This window comes from Vicia villosa, unplaced genomic scaffold (assembly GCF_029867415.1).
Source record: "Vicia villosa cultivar HV-30 ecotype Madison, WI unplaced genomic scaffold, Vvil1.0 ctg.001098F_1_1, whole genome shotgun sequence".
In the NCBI taxonomy this organism is placed as follows: domain Eukaryota; kingdom Viridiplantae; phylum Streptophyta; class Magnoliopsida; order Fabales; family Fabaceae; genus Vicia; species Vicia villosa.
In genome coordinates, this window is record NW_026705478.1 from 74,708 (window position 1) to 85,235 (window position 10,528).

Here is a 10,528-nt window from a genome sequence, read left to right on the forward strand (position 1 = left end):
TGAAATTGGGTTTTTCCATATGGCTCTAATGGTGTTCTTTTTGTGTGGTAAGTAGGAGGTCAGTTATTGATTAATCAATTTGATCACTTGCTTATTATGGTTAGTTAGCACTAATGTTTGAATAATTTTGGTTTTGTTTGTGCCATTCAACTTTAGACTTTTATGACATTTTGATATCTTTCATGTACTGTTTTGTGTTTTTAAGGTGCTTGAATTATCTTGGGGTTATATATAATGAAAAAGGAAATATTTCAACCTATCCTTTATTTTTTAATATATATGCGTGTAACTCCCCCGACACCTTTCACTGTCAAATTTTAGGTATCTTGAGGTACTTCAGATTCTGCAGATTAAGCCTTTGAAGATGTATCTTCCATGTACTGCTTTGTTAAATTTCTGACCAACAAGGTACTTGGATTAGCACTTTCTTCTCACCATTTGTGCTCCATTTTCCTTTTCATCCATGTTGATAAGTAGTTTATTAGAAACCATTTGAATTTTCACTAGAAGATTGTACCTTTTTTCCAAGTGAATGATTTGTTCTTAGTTTTTAGTTTTTCAGTGTGTGTTTTATGAACTGATATTAATCTTATGTTTCAATAACTTGCTTACTCGGTTGTATTTTTATAGATCCAGTTTTTTGGTGTGAAGATGGTGTGAAGACGGTTGCAGCCATGTCTGAACTTGTCTGAAAGAATTTGATGGTAAATGTTAGCTGTTTGATTAAATGTCTGAAAGAATTTGATTGAGCTGTTTGTTGAATTGTCTCTGTTCTCTGTGAAATGTTGGTTACAATGATATTGTTTTTGTCTATACGTTTGAAATAATCTATGTTGTATTTACCTTGCTAAACGTAGTCAAATTTGCCTAACTATCACTTTTTTTTGTGTGCAGAAGTTATCATGCAAACACAATCTTATTTTGGTATAAAGTAATGCATGTTGCAGCAGATTTATTTTTCAGTGGACAAGAAGTTAACAACTGCCAATAACTAGCAATGTAGGCTAGGTATGTTTTTACCCTGATGGTATACAATCATACATTTTGATTCCTATGAATACAAACGATATAGGATAAATTCATATATTTTGAATCCTATAAATGCAAGCTACTATTATGTTCTTTATACTAAGGATGATGCTTTTATAGAAAAAATTGAACTTATGTGTAAAATTCTATGTTGGGAGTAATAACTAGAAGCCGCCATTGTTATTTATGTTCAATACTGTTGAGGTAAACATTTCAAATTAAGATTATTTATACATAATATTTATACATAATTATAGATTCTGAAATTTTTAATAAAGATTTTCCATACATAATTTTCATATAACTCATTTAGATGTTATGTTACAGATTGAAAAGTTACAGCATGAGAATCAAGAGTTAGAATTTGTCATAGACATGTATGGCGGGTGATTATCATAAAAGCATGCCACAGTTGCTTTTGAACAAAGGCTTTCTGCCACAAAAATTGAAATAGAGGACTTATGGTCCAACATGATGCAACTTAATGAAACAAATTGAAAATTGTTGAGGCTATTAAAGTTAAATAGTCTGAGATGAAAATCATGTGATGAAAATCATTTAACCTGACCTCTTTCAATATCTCTTTATACTTTTTCCTTACGCCTAATATGTGATGAATCATTTAACCTTTTTAATATCTGATGTCTACAGAGCACCTGCGTATTGTAGCATCTTCGCTAAAGATCCTTCGAACTACATTCGCTCTGATTCTTCCATTGAAGATATGTAGGCACAAGACTCAAATGTCTTGGCGAGCATCCTAAATAAAAAAATATAATTTCGTAGCCCCGAACTACGATTGCTCTGACTTTCCCCATTGGGAATACGTAGGCACAAGACACAAACGTCTTGGCGAGCATAATAATAAAAAACCTTTTCTTTTTTTTCTCAATAATAAAAACCTAAAAAACATGTTCTTTCTCTTAATGAAATAAACGTAGACTTAAGCTAACACTCGATTGTAAAACAACTAAATGGGTCCCATCGAGTACGATGGAAGTGAGGGGTGCTAATACCTTCCCCTTGCTTAACCGACTCCCGACCCTGAATTTGGTTACGAAGGCCATCTTTGTCCATTTCATTTCATTTGTGGGTTTTATCAATATTTTCCCATTCCCATTGGAATAAATAAAATTTGGTGGCGACTCTGTTTGTTACCTATTTCGTGGCGATCATTTGTTGACCCGCGACAACTGCTGGATTAAAAGTGCTTGACAAGGGATACACAAAGGCTGATCACGTCAAGAAGATCATCAAAAGCTTGCCCAGAAGATGGGGCCCAATGGTGACTTCATTCAAGATAGCAAAGAATCTGAATGAAGTCTCTTTGGAAGAGCTGATCAGCGTCTTGAGGAGTCATTAAATAGAGCTAGATGCTAATGAACCTCAAAATAAAGGTAAGTCTATTGCTTTAAAATCTTTGAATAAAAAATGTACTAACGCTTTTCAGACGAAAGAAGAAGATTCTGAAGAGTCAGAATCAGAAGAAGAAGAAGATGAACTGTCCATGATCTCCAGAAGGATAAACCAACTCTGGAAGAGCAAACAAAGGAAGTTGAAAGAGGAGAATCTTCTGGTCTCAGAAGATCTGACAAAAAGAAGGTCACGTGCTTTGAATGCAAGGAGCCATGTCATTACAAGAGTGAGTGTCCAAAGCTTCAGAGGGAGAAGCCCAAGAAGAAGTCTCAAAAGAAGAAAGGCCTTATGGCAACTTGGGACGATTCAGATTCATCAGAATTAGAATTTGACTCTGAAGATGAGCAGGCAAACATTGCGCTCATGGCCACTGTTGATGATGGATCAGAATCTACATCAGAATCAGACTCAGACTCTGAAGAGGTATTTTTTGAACTATCTAGAGATGAGCTAGTTTCCAGCCTAACTGAAATTCTGGAAATCAAGGCTAAGCTTAGTATCAAATACAAAAAGCTGAGAAAGCTCTTTGCATCTGAAACTAAGAAGCTTGAATTAGAAAATTCTAAACTCAAAGAAAAAGTTTTAAAACTATCCAAAGATGCTGAGTCATCTTCTGGTTCAGAAAAGTCTATTCCAAACTTGAACAATATTCTCAAGGAATATGACTTGAGTTTCAGGACGTTCTTATCTAGAGGTATTGGAAGAAGTCAACTCCTCTATGATATATGCAGTTAGTGGAAACAAGAGAGTTGGCATAGACTATGAGGGTGATACCCCATACAAACTTGAACCTGTAGATGATATGAAAATCACATACAAGCCCTTGTATGATCAGTTCAAGTATGGCCACTCCCATGATATTAGGCTCACATCACATGCTAAAAGTTTTCACATTACACACACTAAGAAGCGTGTGACACAATATAGAAAATATCATGTTGCTCAACCTAAGGAATATCATGTTGTACCTCCTGTTGTTTATCATGCTAAACCCAATTTCAATCAGAACTTGAGGAAAATTAACAAGAAAGGACCCAAGAAAATGTGGGTACCTAAGGAGAAGATAATTTCTATTGCAGATATCCTTGGCAGCAAAGAAGACAAAGCAAAACATGTCATGGTACATGGACTCTGGGTGCTCGCGGCACATGATGGGAAAAAGGTCTATGTTCCAAGACCTGGTGCTTAAGTCTGCTGGAGAAGTCAAGTTTGGAGGAGATCATAAGGGCAAGATAATTGGCTCTGGAACAATAAGTATTGGTAACTCTCCTTCCATAACTACTGTACTTCTTGTAAATGGATTAGCTCATAACTTATTATCCATAAGTCAATTAAGTGACAATGGTTATGACATAATCTTCAATCAAAAGTCTTGCAAAGCTGTAAGTTTGAAGGATGGCTCAATCCTATTTACAGGCAAGAGAAAGAACAACATTTACAAGATTGATCTTCAAGATCTTAAGAATCAGAAGGTAACTTGTCTTATGTCTGTTAGTGAAGAGCAATGGGTCTGGCACAGAAGATTAGGCCATGCTAGTTTGAGAAAGATTTCTCAAATGAACAAACTTAATCTGGTCATAGGACTCCCTAATCTGAAATATAAATCCGATGCTCTTTGCGAAGCATGTTAGAAAGGGAAGTTTTCCAAACCTGCATTCAAGTCTAAGAATATTGTTTCTTCCTCTAGGTCGTTAGAACTTCTGCACATTGATCTATTTGGCCCAGTCAAAACAGGATCTGTCAGAGGGGAGAAATATGGATTAGTCATCGTAGATGATTATAACAGATGGACATGGGTAAAGTTCTTGAAACACAAGGATGAGTCTCATACAGTGTTCCTTGACTTTTGCACTCAGATTCAATCTGAGAAAGAATGTAAAATCATAAAGGTCAGAAGTGATCATGGTGGCGAATTTGAGAACAGATTCTTTGAGATTTATTTCAAAGAAAATGGTATTGTCCATGATTTCTCTTGCCCTAGAACTCCACAGTAAAATGGAGTTGTAGAGCGAAATAATAGGACTCTATAAGAAATGGCCAGAACCATGATCAATGAAACCAATATGACTAAGCATTTCTGGGCAGAAGCAATAAATACTTGTCACTCGGTGAACTGACTTTTATTTGTCGCGGTTAAGCATTAGTCGCCATCGACTTTTATTTTGTCCAATTTTAGGAAAGGTAAAAAGTACAGAAAAAGACCTTTTTTAAAAAGAAACGGGCTAGGGGGTAGGTTATGAAAAGGGAAGGTGCAAGCACCCTTTTCATCCGTAGTTATCTACGGGCTCTTAGTTTGTTTAGCTCATGTTTGTTTTCGTTTGTTTGAAAAGAGTTCTTTTTCGAATAAAAGGACTTTAGCTTAAAAGCGTAGCCTTTGTTTTTGAATGGAGTGTGAAAATAATTTTGTTTTTGAGCAAGCAATCTAAGAGTACTACCCTAATAGTTGGTCTTTTTCTATGCTTTTTAAAGTTCCTAGGACTATCTATACTATGTAGAAGTAGGTAGTCCTTGTTTATATTGGACGTGCGGGTCATCGAAGGGTCATCGTATGGTCGTTGAAGGCAACAAGTAGAGGTACCCTTAGCAATTTCGAAGGGACGATCGTCACTTTTTCGTAGGCAATGGTGGGTCATCGAGGGACTTAGTGACGATTTTATATCGAGGGACCTTTGCTAATGGGTACCTCTACATTTCGAGGGACACGACCTTTATTCGTAAGGCAACCAAGAGGGGCGTGCCCTAGGGGTGAGTGTGTGAAGGGAAGTGTGTTAATTCAAATATTTATCTTGAAAATTAAGGTTATTCTATGTTCAGTTTTATCTTGCCATACAAGCCTATTAACATACATCTAAGCAGTTATAAAGTGCGGAAAGTAAAAGCAGAAAATAAAATCCTACGCTATTACATGGCTTCGGGATGGGGGTACATAACCAAAAACGGGGATAAAATTATTACAAGTCCAAATGCAAAGGAAGTAAACGTTTAAATGCACAACTATTCACAAGAAATATCTCAAATCTCCAGAGATAGTACCTCGCAAAATTCAACAAAGTGTTAGTACGGATGTAGGAATATGACGCATTAAAAATGATAAAGAAATATTAACAATTAATCAAGAAAGTAAAAAAGAAATTAAAGTCTAAAGGAAGAATTAACTAAAATATTTTAGGGATTTTTTTTTTTTAATGAAGAAAAAATAATTAATTTTAAACATATCTTTTTGGTATTTTTACTATGAGAAACAAAATTCTAAGCACTAATATTTTTTTAGATTTTTTTTATGTTAAAACTAACTAAACTAAATTAGTCTAATAATTAAAGAAACTAGTAAACTAAAAGAGCTATATTTGTGTTTCTATATCTTTAAATAAAATAAATAAAATACATAAACAAAAACAACATGGAAGGACACTAATGTCACGTCTCTTTTATCTCAGTAATCTACAATATAAGAAAGTTTACTGATCTGGAAAATACATTATTGCCCCTTTGCTTCTACAATCTGCCACGTGGACACGTTCCTTGCCTTCCTTTTTCGTTCTCTGCTTTTCTAATTTTCTAAAACCTTTTTCTACCTTTCTAAAACATATCAACACACGTGAACTCAATAAATCCAACAACTACCTTTTTCCAAATATTTGAACTATCTTTCTTGGAAATAGAGATATGGCTTTTCTCCTCCTCAGACTCTAAAGTATTTCATTTCCTTTCACTCACTACCTTTCCAGATCTCTCTCCAAACCCTTTTCCATCTTCAACATTCCTCGGTCTTCAACCTTCCTTTCCTCCTCCCTTTTCATTATTCATTCGTCTTCGACCTTCGAAATCTCTTTTCTAACTCCTTGCCGTCTTCAACCTCTGTCCGATGGCAACATAACTCTTCTCTCTCCGATGGCTTTTTCGTTTCGTCTCTCTTCTCTTCCGATTCACCTTTCATTTTCTGTCTTCGCATGCGATGGTGATTCTCTCTTTTCCGGCGAGAGTCCAGTTGTGTTGTTGTTGATTCAGATGCGGATTTGAACGTTTGTTGATGATGATGTTGTTGTTCGTTGAACATGATAATGAACAGTTTTGATGGAGGGCTGAGTGGTTCATGATTTTAACCTTTCTGGTGAGATTGTTCAAACCCATTCTCTTTTAATCTCTCTTCTTCTATCTCTTTACTTTCTGAAGGGTTTGATGTATTTGGAAAATTATGAAAGGAAATATTTGGGTTTTTGTTTGATTTTTGTGTATCTGGCTTTTCTGGTGAACATGAATAATGCTCATTTTCTTCTGTTACAACCGATTTCTGAAGGTTTTTGGTTGTTTTGAGAAAGTGATGATTTAGGGTTCTGGTTGTTGGTTCTGCGGTTGTGTATTTTGCAGATGGTGAAACAAAGAGGAATCCCTTCATAACTGTGTAAAATGATTTTCTTTAGCGCAACTGGTGTCATGGAAATCAGAGATAATGAGGCGGAACTATGTAACTTACTGCAACTGGTGTGTGTATAATTCTGAAATAATTTGTTATAAAACTGGTGCTACAATTGATAACTATATGTATGATGTAAAACAGGTCAAGGGAATTTTCCTATAAAAGAGTATCATCAGAGCTGGATGAGTCGCAGAAGAATGCAACAGCTCAAAAAATGTTTCTTGCCTCATACGGGATGGAGACGTTGTCTAAATTCATGGCGGCGGAAGGAAGGCATCGTCGTGCTTGCCGACAGTGTTGGATTCAACAGGAACTGGTGTAGCTGGCTGAACACAGTTGGGACTGATGGAAAATGGTATGAATAAACAACTGTGTAAACGTAACATGTCCCATTTGCATCCTCTCCTACAATTTGAGTTTGTGTTTGTGATTTTTCTCATTGTTATTTACCTGTTATATCAATACGTTTCTAGAATTCTAGATTGGGTTTCAAGTAGGATATTGAGGTGTTATGGGTGAGTCATTGATGGCAATTTGGTTTCACTCATGCAGGTTTGATTAATGATTTGAAGAAAAACAGAGTGTTTGATATTGAAAGAAATAAAGGGAGAGGGAGGTCAAAGGGAGCTGACTCTGAATAGTGTATGTAATTCTGATTAACATATTGGTTCATCCTGCATGATTCACCGTCCTTCCTTTTCTACATATTGGATATCAATGATAAACCATCATGGCATTTTTGCAGCTCTGAATTGGCTCGGTTTCAACGGGAACCAGTTTGTTATTCGTTTCGGTTGAGCTTTATGCAAGGCTGCAGTTCTGATATGGTTTATTTTTTCCAGTATGAATATGCATGGTAAATGGTTGAATGGTATTTTGGCTTAAGTGTGGTTTAGTGGTTCTGAATTTGTATTGTACTGATGGGGTCACGGGTCTCATTACCTTATGAGGTTACATTTCGATCGGTAAAGTGTGAATGAGTCTTTTCCTTGAATGCCTAATTGTGAATTTTTGTGAATTTCTGTAGCACTTAGCAATTTGGTGCGTTTTGTTATGTCAGCTTAAAGGCGATAATATTGTTCTCAAGTGTGATGGCTGATATTCAATACAACTTCATACTTAATCATGTCCTGTGGAGGGTGACGATTACTATTCCGAAACAGATTGATAAACATGTAAGTATTTATTAGATTTTTCGTTTCGAAATTATTTACAACATTGATTTTTAGGATGCGGGTTTATCATTTGGTTAATGTTGAACTGAATTGTTCTTTAGATGCAGATATAATGTTGAAACAAAGAAAGAACATGTCTGCAAACTCGACAATTTATGAAGTTTATACTTAAGTTTTTGTTTCGTGTGACAAACTCGACGATTTGGTTTAAGTATTGAAAATTATGATTTTATGATTTTAGCAAACACAACACTTTTCAGTATAACACTTCTCAGCACGTCAACATGCTGGTATTTAGAATTCTTTGCATTTACTTCAACATGATGGCTAAAATGATGTTTTTCTTTGCATAAATCTGGTGCTAAAGTCTTTTACCTGCTTCTGGAACAACTGTCTCTCATGTGTCTAATATTATTGGTCCAGTCGGTATTAATTAAATATTGTGTATTTTTAACAATTTGTGATTAAGGATTGATTAGAATAATATTTTCTGTTTATGTAGACTGGAGTTGTGTATGCAGTAGAGTTCTCCCACCAAAGTGGGCTCAATTAAATCATGAAACTTATTTGTTGTACAGTCAGACATTGGCGTGAGGATATATTATCCGGTTTCGGGGTCGAATTCGTATAATTATTCCGCAGTTGTCTGGTTGTTCGAATGGTGTTTCCGACCTGCTGATGGAAAAGATTGCGTGCTCCGTTGTAGATTTGGCACTGGTGGCAAATCTTGAAACATTTAATTATTTCCAGTGGTTGGAATTTCGAAAACTCTTGATAATGAAATTTTCTGCATTTTATAGTTACTGTGAGTTTTTTCCAACAAGTCAGCTTTTGCCAAGTATATATAAATACAAATTTGGTTCAGAAGCTTGCAGTATTTGGGTGGACCCGTCAAAAATCTTGAAAGTTTGTCGAAAGCACGGCGAAGTCTTAGTTATAGTCTGAAAACAACTCTCGGTAGCATGGTTTCTCACTTGGTTCTTTGACTATTGGATTAGCGCGACATCAACGATTGTTATTTAAGGTAAATATCCCACCATTGTTAGATCATATTGAAAGAAAAATTATAACAACTATTACCTAATGTTATTTTTGTTATATTTTAGTTTCAAAATTTACCACTTTTATCCTAAATGCATGTTCTATTGGATCACATATTGTAGTAGCAGCTACTGATGCAGTTAGCAGCTATTGAATTATACATGATAAATATAAAATAAAGTACATGAAATTAGTTTTGCTAACTATCTTTGTATGATTAAATTGAATTATGCACAGTGACCTCATAGATGATTGGGTGAAAAAATGTTTTCCTGCTAAAGTTAAAGTGCTGAAAGAATATCCAAACCATGATTTCAAAGAACAATGCAGACTCTCTGAAGTAGTTAGCTAATTATGTTGGAGAATATCCAAACCATGATTTCAAAGAACAATGCAAACTCTGTGAAATGGTTAGCTAATTATGTTGGAGAATATCCAAACCATAATTTCAAACAACTATTTTATTTGTATAACTAATATTATTTATAATTGTTGATATGTGGATGTCGGGATATCTGATGTGTTGGATTCAATTCATTGAGGTCAGAGTCAATGTCCGGTTGAATCTTGCATGTCAGGGTGGTTTATTGTTGAAATGCATATATAATAATGAATCATTTTATCAGTAGGTTTCTGGTTTCTTTTTGCAGTCACGGGTGCTTCGTCTTGGTTGTGTTATTGTGGTTTCAGTGTTCTTAAAGGTGATTATCTTCTATTGTGTTTCCTTCTGGTAGCGCAACATGTATGATTTGGGCCTTCAACATGTTGTAGTTTGTAAATCTCTTCCACCTACCTTGAGATCGGCGGCTTTATCGGCGATGTCAATTTGTTCCGTCGATGCCTCTGTATAGCAACTCAGCACTATTGTGTTTCATTACTGCTTGAGCATTTTTTCTAGATGTGCAATATTCTCCTCATGCACTTCACTCGGATGGATATACTTTTACATATGTGCATGTCTTATGTTTAAGAATTTCATGTTTTAGACGTGTCTGCATTGCATCTATACGCTAAAAATATAATTTAGGAAGGTTTAAATTATCTTCAGCATTATTAAATCCCACTTTAATATTACTAACATGGAAAATACCTGCATCGATATTGAATCAAGATTTTCCTGAATTGGATGTTGCAGGCGAAGAATGTAGCGAAATGAGTTGGATTGAGTCAATTGTTTTCTTTTCTGGACTAAAATTTTCTGGACTAAAAGATGGAAGATAAACAATATTTGGTTTAGAAACTGCATTGGATTGGATGGTCTAGAAAAGGAGCCTAAATGGTCTGTTGTTTTGGACCCATATGGTGGGATTATGAATAATATAAGCAGTGATTCCATTGCTTTTCCACATAGAAAAGGAAAAAAACCAGTACAAACTGATGGTGAAGTTCAGAATCATGTGAGAATGTAAGTGATGGAATGTAATCAATTTTTGTTGTTTTAAATAAGTAC

At 35.2% G+C, this 10,528-nt stretch overlaps 1 long non-coding RNA gene across 2 annotated transcripts; it reads left to right on the forward strand.

The window, feature by feature from the left end:
- The first annotated feature begins 5,887 nt into the window (after nt 1-5,887).
- On the forward strand, nt 5,888-9,055 carry LOC131633229 (uncharacterized). Of its 2 annotated transcripts, none has more exons than XR_009293269.1 (5): nt 5,888-6,927; nt 7,004-7,217; nt 7,415-7,504; nt 7,608-8,037; nt 8,540-9,055. It is a non-coding gene; the product is annotated as an uncharacterized LOC131633229 (long non-coding RNA). The 2 variants fall into 2 exon arrangements; XR_009293270.1 differs by lacking the exon at nt 8,540-9,055 and adding an exon at nt 8,145-8,269.
- The last annotated feature ends 1,473 nt before the right edge of the window (nt 9,056-10,528 follow it).